We start from the raw sequence: 9,594 nt of genomic DNA, 5'->3' as shown, positions 1-9,594 counted from the left end.
ACCAGCAGGGAGGGGCTTACAGACACGTGGTCCCGCCCGACGATGAATATTAATGAGCAGCAGTTTGTTTACAGTCAGTTCACATGGAGGCGAAGAAGTGTGTTCACATGTGGAGTCTAAAGACTTAACGAGTTAAAGATAATTATATAAACTAATTAGACACCATCTTCATCTTCATCATCTTCATCATCTTCATCATCATCATCATCATCATCACATAGAGGCGAAGAAGTGTGTTCACATGTGGAGTCTAAAGACTTAACGAGTTAAAGAGTTAAAGATAATTATATAAACTAATTATACACCATCTTCATCTTCATCATCATCATCATCATCATCACATAGAGGCGAAGAAGTGTGTTCACATGTGGAGTCTAAAGACTTACGAGAAAGAGTTAAAGATAATTATATAAACTAATTAGACACCATCTTCATCTTCATCATCATCATCATCATCATCACATAGAGGCGAAGAAGTGTGTTCACATGTGGAGTCTAAAGACTTAACGAGTTAAAGAGTTAAAGATAATTATATAAACTAATTATACACCATCTTCATCTTCATCATCATCATCATCATCATCACATAGAGGCGAAGAAGTGTGTTCACATGTGGAGTCTAAAGACTTAACGAGTTAAAGAGTTAAAGATAATTATATAAACTAATTAGACACCATCTTCATCTTCATCTTCATCTTCATCATCATCATCATCATCATCACATAGAGGCGAAGAAGTGTGTTCACATGTGGAGTCTAAAGACTTAACGAGTTAAAGAGTTAAAGATAATTATATAAACTAATTAGACACCATCTTCATCTTCATCATCATCATCATCATCATCACATAGAGGCGAAGAAGTGTGTTCACATGTGGAGTCTAAAGACTTAACGAGTTAAAGAGTTAAAGATAATTATATAAACTAATTAGACACCATCTTCATCTTCATCATCATCATCATCATCATCATCATCATCATCATCATCATCTTCTTCATCATCATCATCATCATCATCACATGGAGGCGAAGAAGTGTGTTCACATGTGGAGTCTAAAGACTTAACGAGTTAAAGAGTTAAAGATAATTATATAAACTAATTATACACCATCTTCATCTTCATCTTCATCATCATCATCATCATCATCTTCTTCATCATCATCATCATCATATATCACATTTCCCCCTGGGATCAATAAAGTATTTCTGATTATTATCATCATTATTATGCAAATAACTAAACTCCAAGCATGTCTCAAGGACATAAAAACCTGGATGAGCTGCTGTTTTCTCTTATTAAACTCAGATAAAACAGAGGTTCTAATACTTAAACACCTTAGCGATACATTATCTAATGATGAAGCTGCGCGAGACGACATCGTCTTTGCTTCCAGTGAAACATCAGGAACTTGGGAGTGATCTTCGATCCTGATTTATCCTTTAATTTACACTTAAAACAAATTTCTAGGACCGCCTTCTTCCACTTGCGTAATATCTCAAACATCAGACATGTCCTTTCTCAAAAGGATGCAGAAGAACGAGTCCAGGCCTTTGTTCCATCCAGACGTGATTATTGTAATTCCTGATTATCAGGCTCCAGCAGGAAGTCGTTAAAGACTCTGCAGTTTGTCCTAAATGCTGCAGCACGTGTCCTGAAGAGAACCAGGACCAGAGACCACATGTCTCCTGTATTAGCTTCGCTACACTGGCTTCCTGTTAAATCTAGAATAGAATTTAAAATTCTCCTCCTCACCTTCAAGGCCCTTAATAATATGGCACCATTATATCTTAAAGAGCTGTTAGTACCTTATCAACCCACTAGAGCACTGCGCTCCCAGAATTCAGGCTGTCGTCCCTAAAGTCTCTAAAAGTAGAGGAGGAGCCAGAGCTTCAGCATCAAGCTCCTCTCCTGTGGAATCATCTCCCACTTTCAGTTCGGGAGGCAGACACCATCTGTACGTTTAAGAGTAGGCTTAAAACCTTCCTTTTTGATAAAGCTTATAGTTAGAGCCGGTCCAGGCTTGTCCTAGACCTGCTCTTAGTTAGGCTGCTATAGGTTTAGAAGGTCGGGGGACACATGACACACGGAGCTTCTCTTTCCAGCTTCTCCTTCCTCTTCTCAATCGTTATCACATCAAAGTAATTCATATCCCATCAATACATGTTACTGACTTGACTTCTTCCCCGGAGTCCCTTTGCCTTATCGTCCACAGATCCAGGGCCGCGGCTGTGGATCGTGATCTGTGGATCACGTATCAGAGGTCGTAATGGTGGATCCAGTATGGCGGATTCTGCATCGTGCTGGCTGATCGTGATAATAATGGCGGATTCTGTATCGTGTTGGCATCAGATACTGGTGGTGGACCACGACCGAGGTGGCAGCTGATGATGGATCCTAATGGCGGCAGTGGATAATGACTGTGGACTATAGTGGCAACCGATCTTGATGGTGGATCCTGATCTTGCTGGCTGCTGACCATGGACTATGATTGCAGCAGGACTGCTCGATACATAGTATTTCTCCTCAGACACTCGACCATTAATGACATTAATCCACCAATTCACTGACCTTCAGTTATGCTTCAAAATGTTTACCCTAATCAATGCTGCTAAAACCTTTATCTTGGTGATGTCCTCTGTTCCACGTGACATCTGTTCACTTGTGTCCGTCCTGGGAGACGGATCCTCACATGTGTCTCTGAGGTTTCTACCTTCTTTACCTGTTAAAGGTTTTAGTAGTTTTTCCTGACTCTTGTTGAGGGTTAAGAACAGAGGACGTCTCACCATGTTAAAGCCCTATGAGACAAATTGTGATTTGTGAATATGGGCTATACAAATAAAATTTGATTGATTGATTGATTGATGATGGGAGGTGAAGGAGGAGGTGAAGGATGTTTTTCATGAAATCGAGTGTGAGCGACAGAACAAAGGTTTCCTCCTCTTTATTCTCACATTAGAGCAGCTGGGCTCTTTCCCCAGAGGAGCCTCATGAATAGATTATTGGGGACTAAACACCCCCCCATCCTCCTCAACCTCCAGCCCTGCCCCCACCTCCCCTCTCGCAGCCTACAAACCACACACACACACACACACACACACACACACACACACACATGCACACACACACACACACACACACACACACACACACACACACACACACACACACACACACACACACACACACACACACACTGTAAAACAGTAACACGCAAACTTCACATGTTTCAGTTTTTAACCAGTAAATCAGCAACAACACTGTAAAGCATCAAAGAGCGACATTCACCTGGAGAAGATTTAATTAAAACTAAAAAAGGAAGTTGTGTTATCTTATTCATAACATAACTGTTACTTCATAGTCGTAAATTATGAGATTTTACACTTGCTACAACAAAGTTGTTTTCAGACATGAATTGAACTCTGAACATAATCCAGAGGGTCTGGATTATGTGTGTAACATGTCAGAGTGAGTCCATGTGAGGACACAGCAGGACAATGTCCTGAAGCTTCCCAGAGAGCGAGTGGACGTGTTGATGAGGTTTCTAACACGTGACGGACGTGAAACTGGAAGAACACAAAGATCTCAGGATGAAGAAGAGGAGCCGTACACGTAGAAGACGAAGACGTCAATTTAGAGACCACTCACAGGTTTTTCGTACATCTGGACATGATACTATGTATATTAGTTAGCCATCTATATATGTGACTGACGAGTTGACATGAGGACCTCTCTCCATCAGAGGACAGGAAGTGGAGAGTGTCCTCCATCACTAAGGAACTCACATGGTCCGACACTTCACTGCTGTGGTGTAAAACAACCCGTGTGTAGTAGTGCTCTTCTATCACACTTCCAATCATAGACTATTTATCTGGTTATATTTACAGTGCCCATTACAAGGCTTATGATATGATGCTCTCATCATACTTATTATACTTTTATCCTTCTAACTATTTATGTAATTATGAATGTGGACAGATGTGTGTGTAGGAATGAGTGTGAATTGTTTTTTAGGTGCACAGCACATTTCGTTCAAGGAAAATAAAACTGTCTAATTCTAATTCTGATTATACATACTCTTATTATCAGTTATATTATTGTAATTGTCTAACAGTCGCAGTTCACACGCAGCTGTAGCTGTACTGGAGAAAGAACGTGTGATCACATGACACCAGACGTCTCTTCACTGGCTTCTTTTTAAGATTTTTAGATTTGAGTATTTCTTAATAATTTAACCAATCTTTAATTGGTTTAACTGTTGGACCTTCCCGAGCTCTGAGGTCGAACAACATGATTCTCCTGGACGTCCTGAGGGGACTTTACTCTGGAATAAGTTTCCTTTTCTCAAATGTTGCAAAGCAATGGTTAAATCACTCAGGAGCCGCTTCTTCTCACTGCCTTTAAATTTGAGTTCAAGGGTTAAATTGGATATAGTGGAATATTTTATAAATGATTTATGATGTCTACCATTTTATTATTGTCTATTTATTCTGTGTTTTGAAATACTGTATATTTTTATTTTTGTCAGCTGTGGTTGTTTTATACATGTGACTAAACTTTGACTTGACTATAGAAGGGTTAGTGTGTCAGTGGGTATTCAGGGAAGCATCTCCTCCTTTTCTGTTTACTGACACTTACTGTCCTGAGTTTGTTTGAGGGAAAAAGATGAAGCAGCTCTTTGCTTTGTGAAATGAAGCAGCTCTTCAAACATCAGCAGCAGCTCGCTCCATTTACTGATGTTCACTCAAAAACCACCTGGGCATAACAAAAGTCTAAAATATCAGGAAACTCTATACATTTCTGTCTAAATATAATTGACCCTTCTTTTCTATTTTGTGACTGCTTGTGAAATGTGTTTATGTTTATATACCTTCATGTTATTTTATCTATAACGTGGTTTAAAGTGGACAAACTGCTGCAGTGTGTATTTCCATGTCCTCTCTCCTGCCTCTGGAGCTGCAGACCTGCCTCCTGAGCCCCTCCTCTGATTGGCTGACTGCACTTTGAGTGACATGCGACCAGGCCTATCACCGGTCTCATTCTGGTAAACACAGCTGAAAGTCACGTGATGTTTGCAGCTATAGAAAACCAGCCACATGTTTACAGTCGTTACAACCGGATGTTTCTGAACGGAAGTGACACCGTCCTCATGTCTGTTCAAGTCTTAGCAGGACAGTCAGTGTAGGAGTAACGTCCCGAGTCACAGTACGGAGTTTCAATATGGAGTAACGAGTAACGTAGACTTTACTCCGTAGTGAGCACAGCGACACGTCAGAAGAAATAAAGCGTAACCGCTGGTCTCGAACAGAAACGTTCTCAGGAGGAATGTGCACGGACACATTCTCGTCCTACATCCCTCCACGCTGCAGTGTTTCTTCAGAGTTGTTTGTTGTGGTTAGCCTGTGGTAGCTAACAAGCTGCTAGCTCAGCAACATGTCTGCTTGGTGTCGCGTTCGGTGTGGAGGGGGGGTGGTGGGTTCGGAGGCTGGACTGGTACCGGCTGGGTGGGGCTGTACTTCCTCCCCCATATGACATCATATGGGGGAGGAAGTACGACACGAGACGTTTCAATCACACATGTCTTAGAATGGACTGAGTGAAAAAGTCCGTAGTGACTGTTTTCGTACTTTGAGGCCCCCTACTGGCCCCTTCAAGTCATTACAGATAGTAAAACCCCAGAAAATGTATTTTACACAATATGGGCCCTTTAAAGAACCTTGTTCTCAGTTGTCACATGTGTGGTTCTGCAGCCTGAAGGCGACAGGAGAGGATCCGTCCTCACACCTGATACACAGGGTTCTGCTCGAAGAGACGGAGAACCACTTCGAGAAAGTTTGTTTCTTCTCATGTAGTGAATCCTGTTGTTGTGTTGATGTGTTCAGCCCCATCAGCATCTCTTGTACTTGTGTCCTGGGAGAGGATCCTCACATGGGACTCTGAGCTTTATTCACTGATCACAAAGTTTCTCTGTAGCTAAGAACAGAGGAAGTTGCTCCTTGTTAACATCTATGAGAAAAACTGGAATTTGTGAATATGGGCTATGAAATACAAATACATACTGTATATGTTCTCATTTGCTGTTATGCATTTTGACATCATCATGTGTTGGGATTTTAAAAGGCCTGATAAGTCTCATGCAACTCTGTCAACACATTGACGTTCACGACAGCTTTGGGGTTGGCCCAGAGCCTGGCATCAAACCGTTGATCCCCAGGGAGGAGAATAGAGATGTTATCGTCTGAAGTGGCTTTAAATTATTCATAAGACGAATCCATGAGGCTGCAAAGACCCCCACCCCATTCCTCAGCATCTCATCATCAACTTGGTTTCAGCTGTCAATCAAGACGTTTCACCCTATTTATATCATCAATAATAATAAAAAACCAAACTGACCAGAAACACTTGAACAAACACCAGTGAGATAAGAACCATCTTTAACAAACATTTATTTAACGTCTACTTTGATTTTTCAGTTTGGTCCAATCTGCTAACATGGAGGAGCCTAACAAACAGAGACCATCACCACAGCCCTGAAGAGGAACTTGTGTTGTGTAGATGCAGCAGAGTCCGTTTCCATGGTGACACAACGCTGTTTTTTACCTTTATGACACGATCCAGTTATATTCAAGTCTTCACATTTAATATCTTCACATCAACATACATTTCGAAGTTACATTTCGAAGTCACAGATTCTTAGGAGGTAGCAAGATGACAGTTCACCCAGGGGAATTCTGGGATATCAGAGTCCATCCCTTTCTACTGTGATGACAAGGGCAGAGCTGTGTGTGTCTTAGTTTGGAGGAATTCATTGTGTCTTGACTCGCTGGTGTGGGATTATAATTCTCATTTAGGGTGCTGGAGGTCCATTAAGAGTCCATTAAGGTATAATCTTTAAAGAAATGTCTCTTGCTTTAGTCAATGATCTTTTATTACTTTTAATTACACTGACAATGTTGCAGTTTTGAACGCCTACACGAAAAACTAGAGATCTCCAAATCTGAATCAGCCCTAATCTTCGAACTCCTGTATGAGAAGTTATATCAAGAATTTGAAACTATATTTGTGTAGAAATTAACCTTGTTAACGTAGAGGAATAAGACACCATGCGTTTGTTTTACCGCGTTCTTTTTTAGGATTGTGCGCCATGTCTTGGCTCGTCGTTGAACGGGAATGATTCTTGCTTTGTATTGTTTGTTTACATCCAACACCAAACGTCTTAAAGAAGCTATATCTAAAGGATAAAGCATAAGGAGCATTACTTAATTTACAGCTGAAATAAACAACGGATCATGGATCTGAATTTCTTAGAATAAAAAACGTAAGATACATCAAGTGCGCTCAGTTTTTAATTTGATTTGAAGCTCCCAGCAGTAACTGCACTTTATGCTGTCTTCTCTCCTGCTTAGGTCACAGGTAGGGTCATCAGTGCAGTTCAGTTAAAGGGTCCCAGGCCGTATCGATGAGGCCGGCAGCAGTCGGGAAGAAACTGTTTTTGTGGCGTGAGGTTTTGGTCCTGATGGCCTTCAGCCTCCTGCCAGAGGGAAGTTGCTTAAAGACTCCAAGTCCAGGGTGGAGGGGTCGGCCACAATCTTACCTGCGCACCTCAGAGTCCTGGAGACGTACAGGTCCTGGAGAGAGGGCAGGTTGCAGCCGGTCACCTTCTCGGCGGAGCGGATGATGCGCTGCAGCCCGGTCCTGTAGCAGCAGTGAACCATACGGCGATGGATTAGGTAAAGATGGACTCGATGACGGCAGTGTAAAAGTTCACCATCATTGACTTTGGCAGGTTGTATTTCTTCAGCTGCCGCAGGAGGTACATCCTCTGCTGGATGTGTTGAGGGAGACGATGTTCAGCTCCCACTTCAGGTCCTGGGTGATGAAGGTGCCCAGGAAGCAGAACGACTCCACAGTGTCCACTGGAGAGTCACACAGGGTGATGGATGGACTTGGTTCTTCCTGAAGTCCACAGTCATCTCCACTGTCTCGGAGCGTGGAGCTCCAAGTTGTTGTCACTGCACCAGGTCACCAGGTGGTACATCTCCCACCTGTGAGCAGACTGGTCCCCACCAGAGGAGGAATAGGGAAATGAAAGGAGCTGGGTTTCTGCATTTGAGGACAGAAAGGACATTTGCTTTATTTTTATGGTGATACCTTACCCACGAGGAATTAGAGAATATAGTGTGAGCAAAGGACCATGACCACTGAGCAGAAGGTTGTTGTTCCTCGGCCATCCTGGTGAGTTCCATTCTTTTTTGGGCTTTTTGTTTTTGCAATGCATTGTGTTTCCGGAGTTATATTTTTGAAGTTGAGTTTGAGTTTCTGTTTAATACTTTACAGTGAGCTGGGTTAGAGTCCTCTGACACCAACATTTCCTCACTTAACCAGGCCGTGATAAAACGTGTCACAATAGCTCCTGAATCATTATAGTAACTATTTATTACAAAGTCCTGCCCCGCCCCTAAACAAAATTCCCAGTGATAGGTTCAGTAGTTTTCGAATAATTCAGCTGACAAACAAACAAACAGCAATGAAACGTAACTTTGTTTAGAGATAACGAGAAAGAAGATCAGTTTTATTTTAACATATTTTGTTTCTGTCAGTGTTGATGCCTCAACTCTTTTGATCTGGAGTCAACTATCTCAATAACTTCCTGCTCCCCAGATGATTAACCATTTAATGACTGTACGGCCTCTACTGTAGCGCCACCCTCAGGACAAATAAACATTTTCCGACCCTAATATTTCGATGATCAGTTCAGGAAGTCTGTGAAGAACTCTGGAATCAGACTGTTGCTTGCACTGTACCCATCTATCCACCAGGGGGACCAGAGTCATTCATTCTTTTCACTTGTATATTAAACCTACTCTGCTCATGTGTTAGAGTCCAAATGTTACCTTCGAATCCCAACAGAGACATTCTTGTGTCTCTTTATCTGGTTTCTTCTCTGGTGATAAATTTGCGGACAATTTTTTTTTAAAGGAAGAGAAAGTGTAGTAACCGCTGATGTAGGGAATAAATAAATATGCAGAGGGATCCTGTGCAGGTACGATCCACTGCTGCTGAGTGTAAACACAAACTGATCTTCAGCAAAAGACTCTATCTCTATAACAGTAAAAGGTTCAGATGTAGAAGAAGAAGAAGGAGAAGAAGAAGAAGAAGAAGAAGAGGTTGAGGAGGAGGGTTGTTGTTTCAGCAGACGACTGACTCAGGAGAATAAAAACCTCCTGGACTCATAACGAACTTTAACGAGTCTGTAGCCTCCGCAGCTCCATCTTATCACAACTTATCACAGAGCCGTGCACGTCCAGTGTGTATGTGCAGCAAAAATTAAAACATATAAACAGACATTTAGCTCTGATTAAAAATCCTTATTACGCTTTAATGAGAAGAAAATACAAATCAGTTGAAATAGAATCGGACAAATAAAAATGAGAATAAACGTTATGAAGACAGAAAAGAATAAAAAGTCTCAGATGTGACTTAAATTTAAGAAACAGAAAAGATTATAAAAGAAATAAATATTTTCCTAAACTCAATGACGCCTTTAATTGGTTTAATCTCAGACTCCGACTGAAAAACCAGAGACTGATGGAATAAA

The 9,594-nt window shown here is 41.5% G+C and overlaps 1 protein-coding gene across 1 annotated transcript in view; it reads right to left on the bottom strand.

Moving 5' to 3' along the window:
* The window catches only part of LOC118117875 (B-cell receptor CD22-like), a 620,655-nt gene that overhangs the window by 595,769 nt on the left and 15,292 nt on the right, over window positions 1–9,594 (bottom strand). The window lies entirely within an intron of this gene.

Source organism: Hippoglossus stenolepis, chromosome 2, assembly GCF_022539355.2.
Source record: "Hippoglossus stenolepis isolate QCI-W04-F060 chromosome 2, HSTE1.2, whole genome shotgun sequence".
Lineage (NCBI taxonomy): Eukaryota > Metazoa > Chordata > Actinopteri > Pleuronectiformes > Pleuronectidae > Hippoglossus > Hippoglossus stenolepis.
This window is presented reverse-complemented; position numbering and strand designations above follow the sequence as displayed.